This window comes from Schistocerca cancellata, chromosome 4 (genome assembly GCF_023864275.1).
Source record: "Schistocerca cancellata isolate TAMUIC-IGC-003103 chromosome 4, iqSchCanc2.1, whole genome shotgun sequence".
NCBI classification, from domain to species: Eukaryota; Metazoa; Arthropoda; class Insecta; order Orthoptera; family Acrididae; genus Schistocerca; species Schistocerca cancellata.
Window position 1 is genome coordinate 438,758,128 of NC_064629.1, and position 18,197 is coordinate 438,776,324.

An 18,197-nucleotide genomic window follows, 5' to 3' on the forward strand; every position below is an offset into this window, starting at 1 on the left:
TTTCTCCCCAGGTATGTATAGAATTCTTCTATTAGCATTGGTGCCGGGGGCACCCCCATTTCTCAGGGAAAGGAAAAAAATGCAGTGTGGTCAGGTGCTTTTTCTCTCAAAGCATGATTTCATGTTAGGTATTATGCTGGTTTTTAACAGAGTCGAAACTGAAACTTTTTTATAGATACCTGAAGGTGTAATTCGTCTTCTAAAATATTAAAATACTCCATACACCCTAGTCTAGGCTGCCCACTACAAACTGTAGCACGAGCACCCTTGATTTGTGCCCACTATTTTTGACCTCTGTGGGGTCAAAGGATATGTTCCTTTCTCCTCCACCACTTTTTCATATTTTTTGAGAACAACAGCATTTTCATGTTTGTTTACATCTATACTCCAAATTCTGTTATATTTACCTGTGTATACTTTTGTTATTAGGTGATGTATAGGTGTTGTACGCAGTTTATCTGGATTGATAGGTCTTTTTCTTAAATATCAGACTGAAAAGTAAATATTTTGGATTGTAATCATGAATCATATTTTCCTGACAGTTCTATTGTGGCATTTAATGTTTTTTCAAAAATAGCAAGCCTTTTTTCTGTGTGCTAAAAGTCAGATTATTCTTAAGCATTCATGTTCAGTTGTATGTCTACAATAACTTGATACGTCATCTGGCTCACCACTCAAAAGAAAGGAAGATCTGACCATCTCCAATTACAAAAAGCCTAGTGAAGCACGCTTATCTCCAGAGAAAGCATCGGGTTGGTCACAATTAACTTACTTTTATATATGTTCATTACCTGCAGTCATTTCAGCATCCTTTGAATTATCTATTACTTAATTAATTTTTGGGAGTTACTTCATTGCAAGTAAATTTAAGTAGTTATCAGAGTAATGACTGGGGTGAATATGACCATTTTTTCATAGCGATGATGCAACGAGTTTGTGGAAAGCTGTATGCCACTTCCTTTTGTTATTCAAAACCCAGCTCATACAAACAGTATGCATTACTTACAATTTAATGTGGAACACTGATCTAGGTAAAATTTTCATTTTCCATCTACATAAAGCTACTGCAGAGGAAAGAGTAACATTAAATGCAAAAGAAAGATTTAATGCCAATCATGGTTTCAACCCTAAATCTTTGAATTGCTAGCCTACAACTTCAAAATCTGTGCACCATCTGTGAATAGAATACAGCATCAACTACTTCAAAAAGTGATCTAGGCAAGGGGCCATTCCATGACTATGGATGTAACATCAGTGTGGTTTTATTTATCTGAGATTGCAGACGTGTGTGCAAGTTGCATTTGCGTCAGTGTATGTGTGTGTGTGTGTGTGTGTGTGTGTGTGTGTGTGTGTGCCTAATGCTCACAAAGGCCTTAATGGCCGAAAGCTATAATTGTGTGAATCTTTTTGTTGTGCCTATCACAACTCAGCGTCTCCGCTATATGGTGAGTAGCAACTTTCCTTCTCTGGTATTGTTACATTCCATCCTGGATTTTCCATTGTTTGATGTAACACCTGTACTGTTTATATTTAAGTTTCAATGTGAAAATTTAAAAAAGAGACAGATCTGAATACGAACAATATATAGAAAAGGTCTGACAATGCAAGATCTTTGATTTGCAAGCAAATATAGGAACAGGAAATGTTACTGGCATAACAAAATATTCACTTTTCATAGAATTCTCCAAATAAAAAATGTGTGTAGTTTCTATTAAAATATTATATCATATCAAGAACTAGTATGCCAGCATGTGTGCATATTATCTGGTGATAAGATGAAGTGGTAATATGCAAATGTCCTAAGCTGAAATATCTGTCAGTTCAAATATGTCATTTAATAGAAGGATTATTATTAAAAAATTTGAAATTTTACACTAATCTGTCTGGGTGTACCATCGCATTGCCAGTGTCTTCTTTGTAAATTGATGACTTGGCCCGTTTCTACAACAATGGGGAGGAATTAGAACAAGGCGATGTTATTAGGAATGAACAAGCATTTAAGCAAACTGTATGGTAAATCACTAAAAACTCAAACTCACATGGCTGGATGAAAATTCAACAGCTGTATGTTGTTTACTTTAAACTGTATCTTTAAGTAGATAAGTACTCCATGAGCAGTGTATGATAAAGGACATACAGTGTAGCCATATCATTAGTTCTTCTTCCCATCCCAGTCACAGATGGCATGCAGAGGGAATAACTGCCTGTCCCCCTCTGCATAGATATCATTATGTGACTTTTGCATGAAATGCAAATAAGCATTGTTCCACAATTCACAGGAGATGGATATTAAAACTCTTCATATGCCACACAATGCCTTAATGTGCTTTCCACTTGAGTTTCTTGCAGTTACTATGACAAATCAAACCCTAAATGCATTGCACAGCTCTCATTTGTATCTTGTCTATATCCTGCCGTTGATCGAATTTGGTAGTCAGTCTTCATGCTTAGCAATACAAGAGAAGGAAAATATGAGAATTTTTATTTTTAGATGAAAAGTGAATTAATAATTCCTTTTAGATGATATGCTACTGAAGGAAGATATGTAAGTCATAGCTCTGTGAAGTAAATTCAGAAAATGTATGACTAGTTTGAGAAAGAAGAAAATTATGTTTATTTCCCACCTTGTTCTTGTAAACTGCTTAATGAAGTCATGAGTTATTTTATATTAGTTATTTCTGTTTCAGTTTTGTGAAGTATTTGGGTTCACATTACCTGTTATGAAACTATCCAAGCACTTAAGCCCATGTATGCAAGGAGAGACCGTAGTGATATGAATTTGCTCAATGATATAAATATGAGGAAAAATATACATTCAGTACTGTGCCACAAGACTTAAAATGTCCAAAAAACGCGATGTTATTAAATAGAAAATTTGATTTTAAGTTAGTTTCTTGCTTTTTAATACAGCCATCATAAACAGATAAATAATAATAGTTTCATTACCCTTGATTCATTTCTAGACAGGCAGATATTCTACTTTATTCCCATAAGCTGCACCATTCACTTAAAGTCATAAACAACTGCTTGTGCTGCTTTCATCTTAGGTGTATTCAGTGTGTAGCTACATGAACGTAGGTTTTTAATATTTTGCTTTATACAATTGAAGCAGAGATGAGAAAAACAAAAAATTACATCAATTGCATTTATAAGTTTGAAGTTGCATGCATGAGTTTGTTTCTGTTGTTTGTGCCTGAGAAACTCTGGAGCTCAAGTGTGAACTGTAGTTTGTTTATTTAAATTTTATTCTGAGAATGAGGAACTTTTATTTGGATTCCATGGTTACCACATCCAGAATAATTTCGTTTATAACACTAATGAAAATATGAAATAATGTTTAACAGTTCTGGTATGAAGACTATGTGATATATGAGCATTTTCCACATCGTTTTCATTTTATCATAAAGCTCGGTGACCAGATGCATTAGCGCCAAACTAAAAATCAAGAAGTATGGCTTGTAACTGGGGCTGGTCCTATAAATTTTTTATAACTGACTGGGAAAAAAACATAATGTCAAAGATTGGCTGAAGGCAAGAGTGTACTGTCTCCAATAGAACCATCCTTAACAAAGTACTGCGGTGTTCAAATAAACGTATGGGATGAAGACTATTTTATTTTCATTCAGATTGTTAATTTTCTATCTATAGCATGTACTTTTTTAATGTTTAACGATAACTTCTGTAGTGTAAGTTTATTATTTAACTGCCACTAGCCTATTGTTATGCTGATGGATGTACGAGGTGCATTCAAGTCTTAAGGCCTCTGATTTTTTTTCTCCGGACTGGAAAGAGATAGAAACATGCGCATTGTTTTAAAATGAGGCCGCGTTCATTGTCAATATGTCCCAGAGATGGCAGCACCATACGGCAGATGCAATTTTACCGCCAGTGGCGAGAAAGAGAACTGTTTTAAATACTTAAAATGGCGACGTTTTCCTTACTTGAATAGCGTGCAATCATTCGTTTTCTGAATTTGCGTGGTGTGAAACCAATTGAAATTCATCGACAGTTGAAGGAGACATGTGGTGATGGAGTTATGGATGTGTCGAAAGTACGTTCGTGGGTGCGACAGTTTAATGAAGGCTGTGTGTGTCGCCTTATAGGCGCATGACCTTGAAGCGGACTTAGCCGCTGAGCGAGGCAGCCGCGCCACACGGCCGCTAGTATTACTTAGGCCGTGTGGGGCTATAATCAAACACTTCCGGTTGCGATATGCTGAGTCACGCTCGCTTACTGAATGGGCGCGCTAGTGGGGGCAGGAAGTTCGCATCCTGTTCTGAGGCAGCAGCATGCTCAGTCGACTCGAGGCAGCCGCACGGAGCACACAGCCATGCCGTACCGTCGTAGAAGATATGCAAGGATGAGCAGAATGCCAGTGTACAAGACTGTTTTTACTTTTGATGAGACACCAAATGATGTTTCTCAACAACAAACCGAAACAACCTCGGGCTCGCACAAGCCAGTCTGACGACATGATCGAGAAAGTGGAGAGAATTGTTTTGGGGGATCGTCGAATGACTGTTGAACAGATCGCCTCCAGAGTTGGCATTTCTGTGGGTTCTGTGCACACAATCCTGCATGACGACCTGAAAATGCGAAAAGTGTCATCCAGGTGGGTGCCACGAATGCTGACGGACAACCACATGGCTGCCCGTGTGGCATGTTGCCAAGCAATGTTGACGCGCAACGACAGCATGAATGGGACTTTCTTTTCGTCGGTCGTGACAATGGATGAGACGTGGATGCCATTTTTCAATCCAGGAACAAAGCGCCAGTCAGCTCAATGGAAGCAAACAGATTCACCGCCACCAAAAAAATTTCGGGTAACCGCCAGTGCTGAAAAAATGATGGTGTCCATGTTCTGGGACAGCGAGGGCGTAATCCTTACCCATTGTGTTCCAAAGGGCACTACAGTAACAGGTGCATCCTACGAAAATGTTTTGAAGAACAAATTCCTTCCTGCACTGCAACAAAAACGTCCAGGAAAGGCTGCGCGTGTGCTGTTTCACCAAGACAATGCACCCGCATATCGAGCTAACGTTACGGAACTGTTTCTTCGTGATAACAACTTTGAAGTGATTACTCATGTTTCCTACTCACCTGACCTGGCTCCTAGTGACTTTTGGCTTTTTCCAACAATGAAAGACACTCTCCGTGGCCACACATTCACCAGCCGTGCTGCTATTGCCTCAGCAATTTTCCAGTGGTCAAAACAGACTCCTAAAGAAGCCTTCGCCGCTGCCATGGAATCATGGCGTCAGCGTTGTGAAAAATGTGTACGTCTGTAGGGTGATTAAGTCGAGAAGTAACGCCAGTTTCATCGATTTCGGGTGAGTAGTTAATTAGAAAAAAAATCGGAGGCCTTTGAAGTTGAATGCACCTCGTAGATGGATATTTTTTCCCCCAGCATAAAATTCATATTCCAGATGATAATCATGTTTAATTTGACATTGAATGTTATTATGAAAGAATTAACCTTGAGCTGTTGCAAAAACTAGATCAAAATTGAATGCTTCATTTCATTTAATGTATTTTCATAGTCAATTTCTTCATATGATCTCATTATAATGACACTACAAACTTCTTCACACTCCATTAGTTGGTACCTAAATTTTAAATAATGTAGGATCACTCACATAACATGCAATAATAGTACTGTGAAAATCTTTTGGAGAAGCAACACATGCATTAGCAAAGTGAGGACATAACAATTAAGAGGTTATAAGGCTACACACTGCAGTTGGAAGTACTCAGTATTATTTCTATTCTTTCTTTGGACAACAAAGGAAACTGTCCTAAAATGAATCAAACAATGATATACAGTGCTTAGTACAAATTTGCATTTTATCACCTTTTGAATTTAAAAATTCAAGGTTTTCTCCTCACTATAGTTACACTTATAGAAAAATATTGAATCTATAATTTTCACAGCAGTGCACATTAAAAAAAAAAAAAAAAAAAAAAACTAGCAAAAGATAAGGTCTCTACTAGCAGAGGATTTTCTTTTATTTATTAAATTATGACAGAAACGTCTTTTAAGTATATGTTCATTGATATTAACCCTCATAACAGACTAAATGTATTGCAACGGGTTTATCTATAATAATATTAGCTGAGTTAGACGATAATTTTGTATTAATATAGAAAAGTTTGTTTAACTTTTATTGTTTGGATATACTGTCCCTGCTACACAACTTCCTTCTGTGCTCTCTGATTGGAAAACTCCTTACTCATAACTGTTCTGACAGCCAATTGCGGGTACTATCTTTGAGTTTCAGCTGAACTGTTAACTGAATCCAGTGCTTTTTACCATTTTACAAGAGTGAAAATTTATGTATTTGTTATTCATTTTGCTTATAGTTTCAAAGTAATTATAACTTGCGGTAGGTTTGAAAGAGCTGAGCAGTTATTCAGCTGTCCTACAAATATCACTATCAGCTATACTTCAGTATATATTATTACTCCTGCCTTACAATCCACAAATGTACTTGACTTGAAACATACTTCAGGCTGGTTGAAGATACATTACTAATTCATCTCCTGGGTATTGTTTAAAGCTTGGCTCAAGAGTTATTTTCATACACTTTCAGTTGTTTTTCTTAAAGCTTCATGGAGACCTACAATACTATTTAATAATTGATATTTGTCACAAATCACAATAATGAGTGGGGAAAACCTCTCCAAAACCTATCTCAAAATGTGTACTGGTGGTCCCATTTCATCAGCTATACAATGTATGGTTTGTAGAATCCATGACAGAGGGTTGAATTCTGAGTGTATTCTAAACCAGATACACTGCCTGACAAAAACGCTGAAGCACCCAGCAACCCAATGATGGATGTCAATGGAACTTTGTACACATACACATCATATGCAAATGATTAGTTTTATTACTCCCTGTGACAGGTGCAACAGCCCCCAGAGTGTAGTACTGTTGTTTGTGTATATTGTTATCATCAGGCTTCTTAGGGTCTGTAAGGGGAATGAACAGTATCAGATGTTTAGTAATGAATGTGAAGGACACAGAGATACAGCATACTCATGTGAGACAGCATTGTAAGTACCCAACATAATTTGATAGGTATCTCTTTGCCCGTGTCCATTTGGCCACCTGGTTGAATAATGATTTAATCAGGTTTATGGTTATTTCATGGCCTGATGTTAACTGCATGGGAATTTAAGGGTAAACATATGCATCTCCAAGATTCAGGCTGATCACATTTGACCACCACAAGGGAGGATCGCTGTATGGTGCACCAAACACATCATAACTATTTCACATCTGCTCTTTCCACCTGAGAACAAGTTACAGATTCCCTACAGTCTCATGTGTCATCCCACAATATAGGTCCGAATCTACTTTTAACAAGACTAGGGGATTATTGTCCCATGTGTATGCTGCCATTAACACCACAACACAAACACCTGTGTTTGCAATGGAGCTGTGGCCAGGAAACCATGGACTGCTGATTAATGGCATTGCATTGTGTTCAGCAACGAATTGCATTTCTGCAATACCTGGGATGGCAATCGTCGGTGAGTATGGCAGCAACCTAGGGAGGGGTCCCATTCTTCCAGTGCTATGTAGAGGTCGAGCAGTATTACTCCTGTTGTCATGGTGTGGGGAGCCCTCAGATATATGTTCAGATCATAGCTGTCAGTGACTAAGGGAAGTATGATGGCACAACAGTACATCACAGACTGCCTGCACCCTCACGTGTTACCTCTCATGTGACAGTACTACAATACCATTTTTCAGCAGGACAGTGCTTGTCCAGACATGGCCCATGTCTCTATAAACTGTCTGTGGGATGTTTACGTACTCCCATGACCAGCAGGATTCCAAGATCTGTACCCAGTAAAATATGTGTGGGATTAGATCAGACATCTACCAAATTGCTGTACCACTATCAGGAATACCAAGAAACAGTTACAACAATTGTGCACCAGCTTGCCTCAGAAGAGGTTACAATGGCTTTGTGATACCCTTCCAACCTGAATCAGTGCATGTATCCAGGCCAGAGAGGGTGCAAGGTTGTACTGATATGTGGGCTTATACTGCCATGATCTTTGTAAATTTGACTCCATTTTGCAGTCATTGAAATAACGCCACATACCTCCTCATTCTTTCAAGTTTCATTTTGGTTTCCTTTCTGTTTCTGGGTGTTTAACTTTCTTATCAATGAGTGCATATCCCATATTTCATCAATAATACATTCTGTTCACTAATACCCCTTCATTCAAGTGTGAGAATGAATTTCTTGAAGATTTACATTCCTTCCAAATGTAGTGATTTATGATCATATCAAGGAATGCCTGTGACTGCCAGTTTTATGTTCCAAATCCTGCAAGATGCAGTGTGAGTGATGTACAGACAGTTATGAGATCAGATGGTCGCACATCTGTCACTGTTCTTACAGTTTTAGTATACACACATCAGGAGCCACAGTAGTAGAGATGAGTGTCTGGGTGTCGGTGAACCATTCATTTGCAGTGAACAGTTTCCTGACTTGACATTTTTTTACATTGTTTCCAACCTGATATTATTCCCATTATCATTATGTTACCATATATGTACATAGCATTTGTGAAAGTATGATGACATTTTACTCAATGTCACTCAGTATTCACTTCCCTTTAATATTTCCTGCAATTCTGTTTGCAGTATTTTTAGAAGTGGTAAAGTAATTTTATTTACAATTAAGAGGCATTTAAAACTGCAACACCACAAAGGCTGCATGTAGAAAATGTTGAATTGGCATGAAGTGTACTACATGCTGGGATATGTAAATGATAACCATTTTGAGGCAACCACGAGTAGGTAGGCGTAATGCCATCTACATCTTTTTATAAAGTAGAATTACACAACTTTTTCCTCTTTCAGATATCACAAGTGAATGTTGTTTTTTAGTGAGAAGATCATGTTCTGCCTCACGTAACACAGAGAAACACCTACTAGCACATCAGAATTACACAGCAGAAGGCTCATGGCTTATTGAGACTGTGGTTTTTCATTATGTGATGTTCCTGCTATCAGTGGCAGCTGTTTAGTAAGAGCAAAAGAGCATGTGAACATCTGAACTTTTGAGACCTTGTGAATTTATTGGCTATTTTTCTTTGAATGCTGATAAACTATGTAGATGCGGTAATCTGAAATACACGCCACTAAATGTATCATGCTATGCTACATGGCTATTCTATGAAACTTGGCATCAGGTTCACGAGCACACATTCAGTTGTGCATATTTCAAGGAACTTTTGCACATGTGCAGCTGGCATGACGTAATTGCCTTACGGGGCAAATACGTACAGATCTGATAAACAATGTGCAGGATTCACAGCCTGCACATCTAGCCCTTACCACTCACTTACAAGTTTACGTCGATGCCATCAGGTGCTAGCACACTGCAACAGACTTTAACCCCAGTTCACTTGGCATAAATCCCGCTAGGTGGTTGCACACTCCTCAGATATGTCAACTCACTCACTATGTAATAAAATTAGATCAGACATCAGTAATGTAATAGTTACGTTATACATAAACTTGTTTAATGGGAGTCTGGATGAGATACAGTGTATTATGTTTTGGATTTTATCATATAGTAATCCATTTGAGGCACTGAGAACTATAAAGCACATGATAGTTGATTAAGAGACTGTAGCATTTGTTCATGCTTCTGACGCCCACATCTGTTGATTTATGATGAGTCAGGTTTATCTGTGCTGTATGTCCTTGTTTTATGTATAAACATTCATGAAACGCTGTCCCACCGGTTTCTCTGATATTCACTCCAATGTGGGAACAAAGATGGTGTGCTTTTGGCCATTATGGTTCTCAGTACCTCGTTTGTATTCTAGACAGTAACCATGGTGGCAGACAGTATTACTTGAATTTAATCATTTCCACAAATGGCAGTTTGTAGTTGGATTTACTGTGTAGGAATCGGGTTTCATGTGTGGTGTCAACATCAACTATGTTGAATATGTTTTAAGTGTTGAAATAAAAAAAAAATGTGGCAACCAGCAAGCATTTAACAAAGATGTGTATAATAAGTGTGCAATGTAAGAATGTTTGATTTTCAGACCGGAAGTTATTCATTAACTAATGGATGTGTTAGGGAATTTCTTATATTTTTCAGAAAAAAATAAAAAGCATGTAAACTCCCAGTTAAAAAAAAGTGAGACAGAGAGAAGTGAAAGCTTTAACATTATTTTGTTTTTGTCCAAAACTGTACTTAATTATGTACAAAACAACAAAATTCCACAAAATTAACTCTTCCTTTTTTCAGATAGGTTATGCATATTATTATTATTATTATTTCTTTCCTTTCTCAGACGTTATGTCTGGTTAAAAATGGAAAGTGACGTGGACCTTGATCAAGCGTAACTTCTTTTTAACTGTACGGTATATTTTACATTGCATTTAGAAACTTTCGGGTAATTGAACATGTATCAGTAATTACAGATTTCTGTAGCTGTATATATACACTTGGATATAGCTGTTTTGCGTTGATGTACTGGTGGATATTGTGTGGTATGACTCCTGTAGTTGGTAGTGTTATTGGTATAATGTCAACTTTATCCTGATGCCACATGTCCTTGACTTCCTTAGCGAGTTGGAAGAATTTTTCAATTTTTTCTCCTATGATCTTCTGCATATTTGTTGCATTGGGTATGGATATTTCGATTAGTTGCGTTAATTTCTTCTTTTTATTGGTGAGTATGATGTTAGGTTTGTTATGTGGTGTTGTTTTATCTGTTATAATGGTTCTGTTCCAGTATAATTTGTATTCATCATTCTCCAGTACATTTTGTGGTGCATACTTGTTTGTGGGAACATGTTGTTTTATTAGTTTATGTTGTATAGCAAGTTGTTGATGTATTATTTTTGCTACATTGTCATGTGTTCTGGTGTATTCTGTATTTGCTAGTATTGTACATCCACTTGTTATGTGATCTACTGTTTCTGTTTGTTGTTTGCAAAGTCTGCATTTATCTATTGTGGTATTGGGATCTTTAATAATATGCTTGCTGTAAATCTGGTGTTTATTGTTTGATCCTGTACTGCAATCATGAGTCCTTCCATCTCACTGTATATATTGCCTTTTGTTAGCCATGCATCTTGATTGATGTGTGGCTGAGTTAGATGATACGGGTGCTTGCCATGTAGTGTTTTCTTTTTCCAATTTACTTTCTTCGTATCTGTTGATGTTACGTGATCTAAAGGGTTATAGAAGTGGTTATGAAATTGCAGAGGTGTAGCTGATGTATTTATATGAGTGACTGCTTTGTGTATTTTGCTAGTTTCTGCTCGTTCTAGAAAGAATTTTCTTAAATTGTCTACCTGTCCATAAATAGGCTTTTTATGTCGATAAATCCCCTTCCTCCTTATTTTCTGCTTAATGTGAATCTTTCTGTTGCTGAATGTATGTGATGTATTCTATATTTGTGGCATTATGGTTGTGTAAGTGTGTTGAGTGCTTCTAGGTCTGTGTTACTCCATTTCACTATTCCCAATGAGTAAGCCAATATTGGTATATCATAAGTATTTACAGCTTTTGTCTTGTTTCTTGCTGTCAATTCTGTTTTCAGTATTTTTGTTAGTCTTTGTCTACATTTTTCTTTTAGTTCTTCTTTAATATTTGTATTATCTATTCCTATTTTTTTGTCTGTATCCTAGATATTTATAGGCATCTGTTTTTTCCATCGCTTCTATGCAGTCTCTGTGGTTATCCAATATGTAATCTTCCTGTTTAGTGTGTTTTCCCTTGACTATGCTATTTTCCTTACATTTGTCTGTTTCAAAAGCGATATTTATATCATTGCTGAATACTTCTGTTATCTTTAGTAATTGGGTGAGTTGTTGATTTGTTGCTGCCAGTAGTTTTAGATCATCCATGTATAGCAAATGTGTGATTGATTTTGTGTTGGTATGTTCCAGTAATATTGTATCCATAATTTGTATTGTTTAGCATGTTGGATAGTGGGTTCAGAGCAAGGCAGAACCAGAAAGGACTTAATGAGTCCCCTTGGTATATTCCACGCTTAATCTGTATTGGCTGTGATGTGATATTATTTGAATTTGTTTGGATATTAAGTGTGGTTTTCCAATTTTTCATTACTATGTTTAGGAACTGTATCAATTTAGGATCTACTTTGTATGTTTCCAATATTTGTAGTAACCATGAATGGGGTACACTATCAACAGCTTTTTGGTAATCAATGTATGTGTAGTGTAGCGACCTTTGTTTAGTTTTAGCTTTATATGTCACTTCTGCATCTATTATCAGTTGCTTTTTACATCCTCGTGCTCCTTTGCAACAGCCTTTTTGTTCTTCATTTATAATTTTGTTCTGTGTTGTATGTGTCATTAATTTCTGTGTAGTGACTCAAGTTAATATTTTGTATATTGTTGGTAGGCATGTTATGGGGCGATATTTAGCTGGATTTGCTGTGTCTGCTTGATCTTTAGGTTTCAGATAGGTTATTCCATGTGTAAGTGTATCAGGGAATGTGTATGGGTCTGCAATGTAACTGTTAAATAATTTGGTTTGATGTGAATGTGTTGAGGTGAACTTCTTTAGCCAGAAATTTGCTATTTTATCTTTTCCAGGGGCTTTCCAATTGTGCGTAGAATTAATTGCTCGGGTGACTTCATGTTGCAAAATTACAACTTCAGGCATTTGTGGTATCATCTTGTATGTGTCTTTTTCTGCTTGTATCCACCATGCATGTCTGTTATGTTGTACCGGGTTTGACCATATGTTGCTCCAGAAGTGTTCCATGTCTATTATGTTTGGTGGATTGTCTGTTTTAATGTGTGTGTTATCTATTGTCTGGTAAAATCTCTTTTGGTTTGTGTTGAATGTTTGGTTTTGTTTCCTTCTATTATCACTTTTTTTTGTATCTTCTAAGTCGTTTGGCCAATGCTTGTAATTTCTGCTTCTTTTCATCTAATTGCACTATTGCTTCTTGTTGTGAGATTTTACCTAACCTTTTTCGTTTTTTGTCTGATATTTCATTTCTTATAAATTGTGTTAGCTGTCCGATGTCTTTTCTCAGTTTTTCTATTCTGATCTGTAGCCTGTGTTGCCATGCTGGTTTTGTGGGTTTCTTCTGTGTGTTGGTTGGTTCTGATCTCTGCCTAGTGTTTATATTTAGTGTAGTGAGTGCTCCTATATAAACCAGTAGTTGTAACTCTTCCATAGTTGTATTTTCATTTATTTTGTTGTGTATGATTGTGTTGATAGTTGTTATTGTTGTTTCAACTTGTGGGTTATTTGGTGGTCTATGCAAGAATGGTCTAATGTCTGTATTTGTATCTTTGTATTCTATATATGTCAGCTGAAATTTTTCTTCTATATCTAACATGTGTGTCACTTAGTGTTCTATTTGTGCTTGTTCTGGTGGCTATCTTAAGATTTCGATTTCCTCTGATTGTTTAATTGATGGGTGTTGTTCTTGGTTTGTTTGCTCTGGGATGTTTGAGTCCATTACTGTATTTTCTTCTTCTTCTGACTGTACATTATTTTGTTCCAGTATTTGTTGTACTTGTTGTTTGATGTTTTCTAATTCTGACTGGGGTATCCTGTTATGTTTGATTACTACACAGATCTGATCAGCTAGTCGTTGTTCTGTTAAAAATTTTAATTCTGGGTATCTGGTAATAAATGTTGTGTATACTTGTGATCTGTATCCAGTTGTGTTGGTTCCTAAATTTGTTGCTTGGTAATAATAATAATTATTATTATTACTGTTATTATTATTATTCTTGGCAGTGGCTGTAGTTATATAAATATGTTGATAAGCCTAACTGTTATACAGCATATACTACTAATTTCACACTCCCATATTTATCTAAATCTAAAAATATGTGAATACCCAGAATGTATACTAACAAGCCACCACTGGTCATGATTCCGTGGTGTGAGTGAAACATTACGGTGATTGCACCCATGTACAGAGTCTCTGGTGAGAATGACCATTCTAAGATTGCATTGTCACCATCATATAAAACCAGTACCTGGTGTGATAGTCTGTTGTGTCATTGGGTACATGACACGATCACCTCTAGTTCATGTAACCAGTAATTTGAACAGAAGGCATTATGTTTCTGGCACCTTAAGGCCATGGTTGTGCCCTGTTTTCAAGGTCTGCTGGACATATTTTTCTACAAGTTATTGCAAAATCATGTGTTGCCATTGCTATCCTGACCTATTTTGATACATATGGCATCTGACTGTTGCCCTGGCCAGCACATTCTCCAAATATCTCACCCATTGAAAATATATCACTATTTATTTCAGAGAGGGTGGCGTGTCACCACATGCCACGGATGAACTGTAGTATAGAGTACAAGCAGCATGAAATGCCAAACCTGTATCTGACATCCAAACTCAGTTAAACTCAATTCTCAGTCTGATTAGAGCCATTGTTGTTGCTATAGGTGGCAGCTTGTACAGCAAATTTTGTGTCGCGTATACTCCTATATTATCTAAAAATTAAATAATGTATTCTTCTTGCTGTTCAGTATATGCTAAATAAGTGAAATTTCAGTATTTGCAATTTTTCCTGTTACAGCAGTTTCAGTGCCTAACAGTGTATAATGATCATCTTGTTTAATATTTGCAACTACACCTGTTAAACACTCAGTCAAAGAGGGCAACAATATTATGAAAACAGTGTCCATTAACTTTGGTACAAGTAGTGACTTTACAAGGTATGTGTCTGTGATGTGAGTCATGGTATTTACCATCTGAATGACATGGGATAGCCTCATTCAGTCCCACACAGGAACATTCAGTCACACACCTCATGCTTCGAGATGCATGATACACATTCATGGATATAGCATGTAAGGTGAGAAAAGGCTTAAGATACTGGACATGCAAGAGTAAGTGGAATTATATTCCATCCAACCATTCGGGTTTAAATTCATTGTTATTTTAAATCACATTTGGCGAATACTGAGATGGTTTCATTGAAGAAGCCATTGCCAATTTCCAGCACCATACATTGCCAATTAAAACTTGTGTTTCCTCTATAATCATTAGCAGAATGTTAGCTCTGAACATTGTTCCCTTTATCCATATATTTGAAAGCATATAACTCTATTTCAATAAAAATTTGTGTGCTGGCTGCAGGATCAATGTTGCCATCAGTCTTTTAGGCTGTATCAGTTGATCAACTAGTTGTATTACCATTGAACAGACACTATTGCCATAGAGGGCAATATTAGGTGCTGTGTGTGTGGGTACAAGTATCATGAAATGGAGCCCTCTCTCCAGCATAGTATAGCTTAGGTGGTGGCCATGTAACCACAACCAGCATACTTTTATAGGATAAATGATACCATTCCTGTTTCTGTCATTGTGCTGAAAAAAAAAAGTCTTCACCAGCAGATCATATGTACTATTCATTTGCCTTCATTTCCTTTCTTGACACTTGAATATGTATAATTCCATCATTCCATGAGTGCAAGACAGTGATACAATGAACTCTTAATAGCAAATAGTATTTGAATAGCCTCCAAAATCTCTCAGTCATACTCCTGCTTCAGGTGGAATGTTTTAGGCAATGACAGAATTTTGAAAGAAAGTGCCAGTGACAAGTATATATGATACTGCAGTGCCTGTGTTGTTCATAAGTATGATGCAGTGTTCCTTTGGGCATGGATGCATGTCCAGAGAAATATTGCATTGTACTTCTGAACAACACATTTGCTGCAATACTATATTTATTGGCTGACACGGGGTAAATAATTTTCAATTTGAATGTCTCTCCTAAATGGGAATGCACATAATGGATGTATGAGTGCACATTGTAGACACATGACTGACAACTTATAGAAGTTTGGGTGTGGCTGTGAGGCATGCTCAGATAGCCTACTAGTAAGGTGACAGCCTGCAAGAAATGGGGAATCTGGGCTTGAGTCCCAGTACAGATCAAATTTTCATTGTCGGTCATTCCATTATACAGGTGATGGTTGTCCCTATTCACAGTTCTGAATACATTTAATGTATAAAAAATATACAGCTAAACACTCAGCCAAATGAAAACGTTATTAGCTTGAGACACCTAGGATGCAATATTAGCAGTATCAGAGTGCAAAATGTGAGATACACTAATTTCATGGTCTTAAAAACTCTTGGAAACAAAAGAAACAGAAGCAAACCAATAAATATGTTACAAAATACTACAGAGACAGTACTACAGGCAAGATATGTTCTTATGTTAACAAGAATGGTTATAGATTACATACAAACTTTTCAAACTTTTGATATTCTATTTTTTAATACCAGTTCACAGCAGAGAGACTATGAAATACCTTGATGATACCTTCAGGGAAAAAAAGAATATGATACACTTAACTTTTATGACTCCAAAACCTGTGGTAATTTGCATTAAAGCAGAAATTTTTGTTGTACAGATGCATGTAATAAGGGTAATGTGGTAAGTGGTGTCCACTCTACAGCCATTTGTAGAAAGCTTTTTAAACCATTGTATATTATGTCAGCAGTCTCACGGTACATCTACTCCCTTGTGAAATTTGCTGTCCACTATCACATTTCTAGTACAAGAGGTACTGACGTGTTCAACCATAAAAACATTTGACAAACTCCCCTGTGGCATAAAGAATGTAACAGGCAAACACAAACAAAAAATCATATCAGCCCCATTCAATCCATTGCAGAATTTCTAAATAGACAATAATTAATAATTGTGTGTGTGTGTGGGGGGGGGGGGGGTGTACTCTGTTGTTGTTTTTGTTGTTGTCTTCAGCCCTGAGACTGGTTTGATGCAGCTCTCCATGCTACTCTATCCTGTGCAAGCTTCTTCATCTCCCAGTACCTACTGCAACCTACATCCTTCTGAATCTGCTTAGTTTATTCATCTCTTGGTCTCCCTCTACGATTTTTACCCTCCACGCTGCCCTCCAATGCTAAATTTGTGATCCCATGATGCCTCAGAACATGTCCTACCAACCGGTCCCTTCTTCTTGTCAAGTTGTGCCACAAACTCCTCTTCTCCCGAATTCTATTCAATACCTCCTCTTTAGTTATGTGATCTACCCATCTAATCTTCAGCATTTTTCTGTAGCACCACATTTTGAAAGCTTCTATTCTCTTCTTGTCCAAACTGTTTATCGGCCATGTTCCACTTCCATACATGGCTACACTCCATACAAATACTTTCAGAAATGACTTCCTGACACTTAAATCTATACTCGATGTTAACAAATTTATCTTCTTCAGAAACGCTTTCCTTGCCATTGCCAGTCTACATTTTATATCCTCTCTACTTCGACCATCATCAGTTATTTTGCTCCCCAAATAGCAAAACTCCTTTACTACTTTAAGTGTCTCATTTCCTAATCTAATTCCCTCAGCATGACCCGACTTAATTCGATTACATTCCATTATCCTCGTTTTGCTTTTGTTGATGTTCATCTTATATCCTCCTTTCAAGACACTGTCCATTCCATTCAACTGCTCTTCCAAGTTCTTTGCTGTCTCTGACAGAATTACAATGTCATTGGTGAACCTCAAGATTTTATTCCTTCTCCATGGATTTTAATACCTACTCCGAATTTTTCTTTTGTTTCCTTTACTGCTTGCTCAATATACAGACTGAATAACATCAGGGAGAGCCTACAACCCTGTCTCACTCCCTTCCCAACCACTGTTTCCCTTTCATGCCCCTCAACTCTTATAACTGCCATCTGGTTTCTGCACAAATTGTAAATAGCCTTTCGCTCCTTGTATTTTACCCCTGCCACCTTTAGAATTAGAAAGAGAGTATTCCAGTCAACATTGTCAAAAGCTTTCTCTAAGTCTACAAATGCTAGAAATGTAGCTTTGCCTTTCCTCAATCTTTCTTCTAAGATAAGTCATAGAGTCAGTATTGCCTCACGTGTTCCAATATTTTTACGGAATCCAAACTGATCTTCTCCAAGGTTGGCTTCTACTAGTTTTTCCATTCGTCTATAAAGTATTCGCATTAGTATTTTGCAGCTGTGACTTATTAAACTGATAGTTCAGTAATTTTCACGTCTGTCAACACCTGCTTTCTTTGGGATTGGAATTATTATATTCTTCTTGAAGTCAGAGGGTATTTCACCTGTCTCATACATTTTGCTCACCAGATGATAGAGTTTTGTCATGACTGGCTCTCCCAAGGCCGTCAGTAGTTCAAAT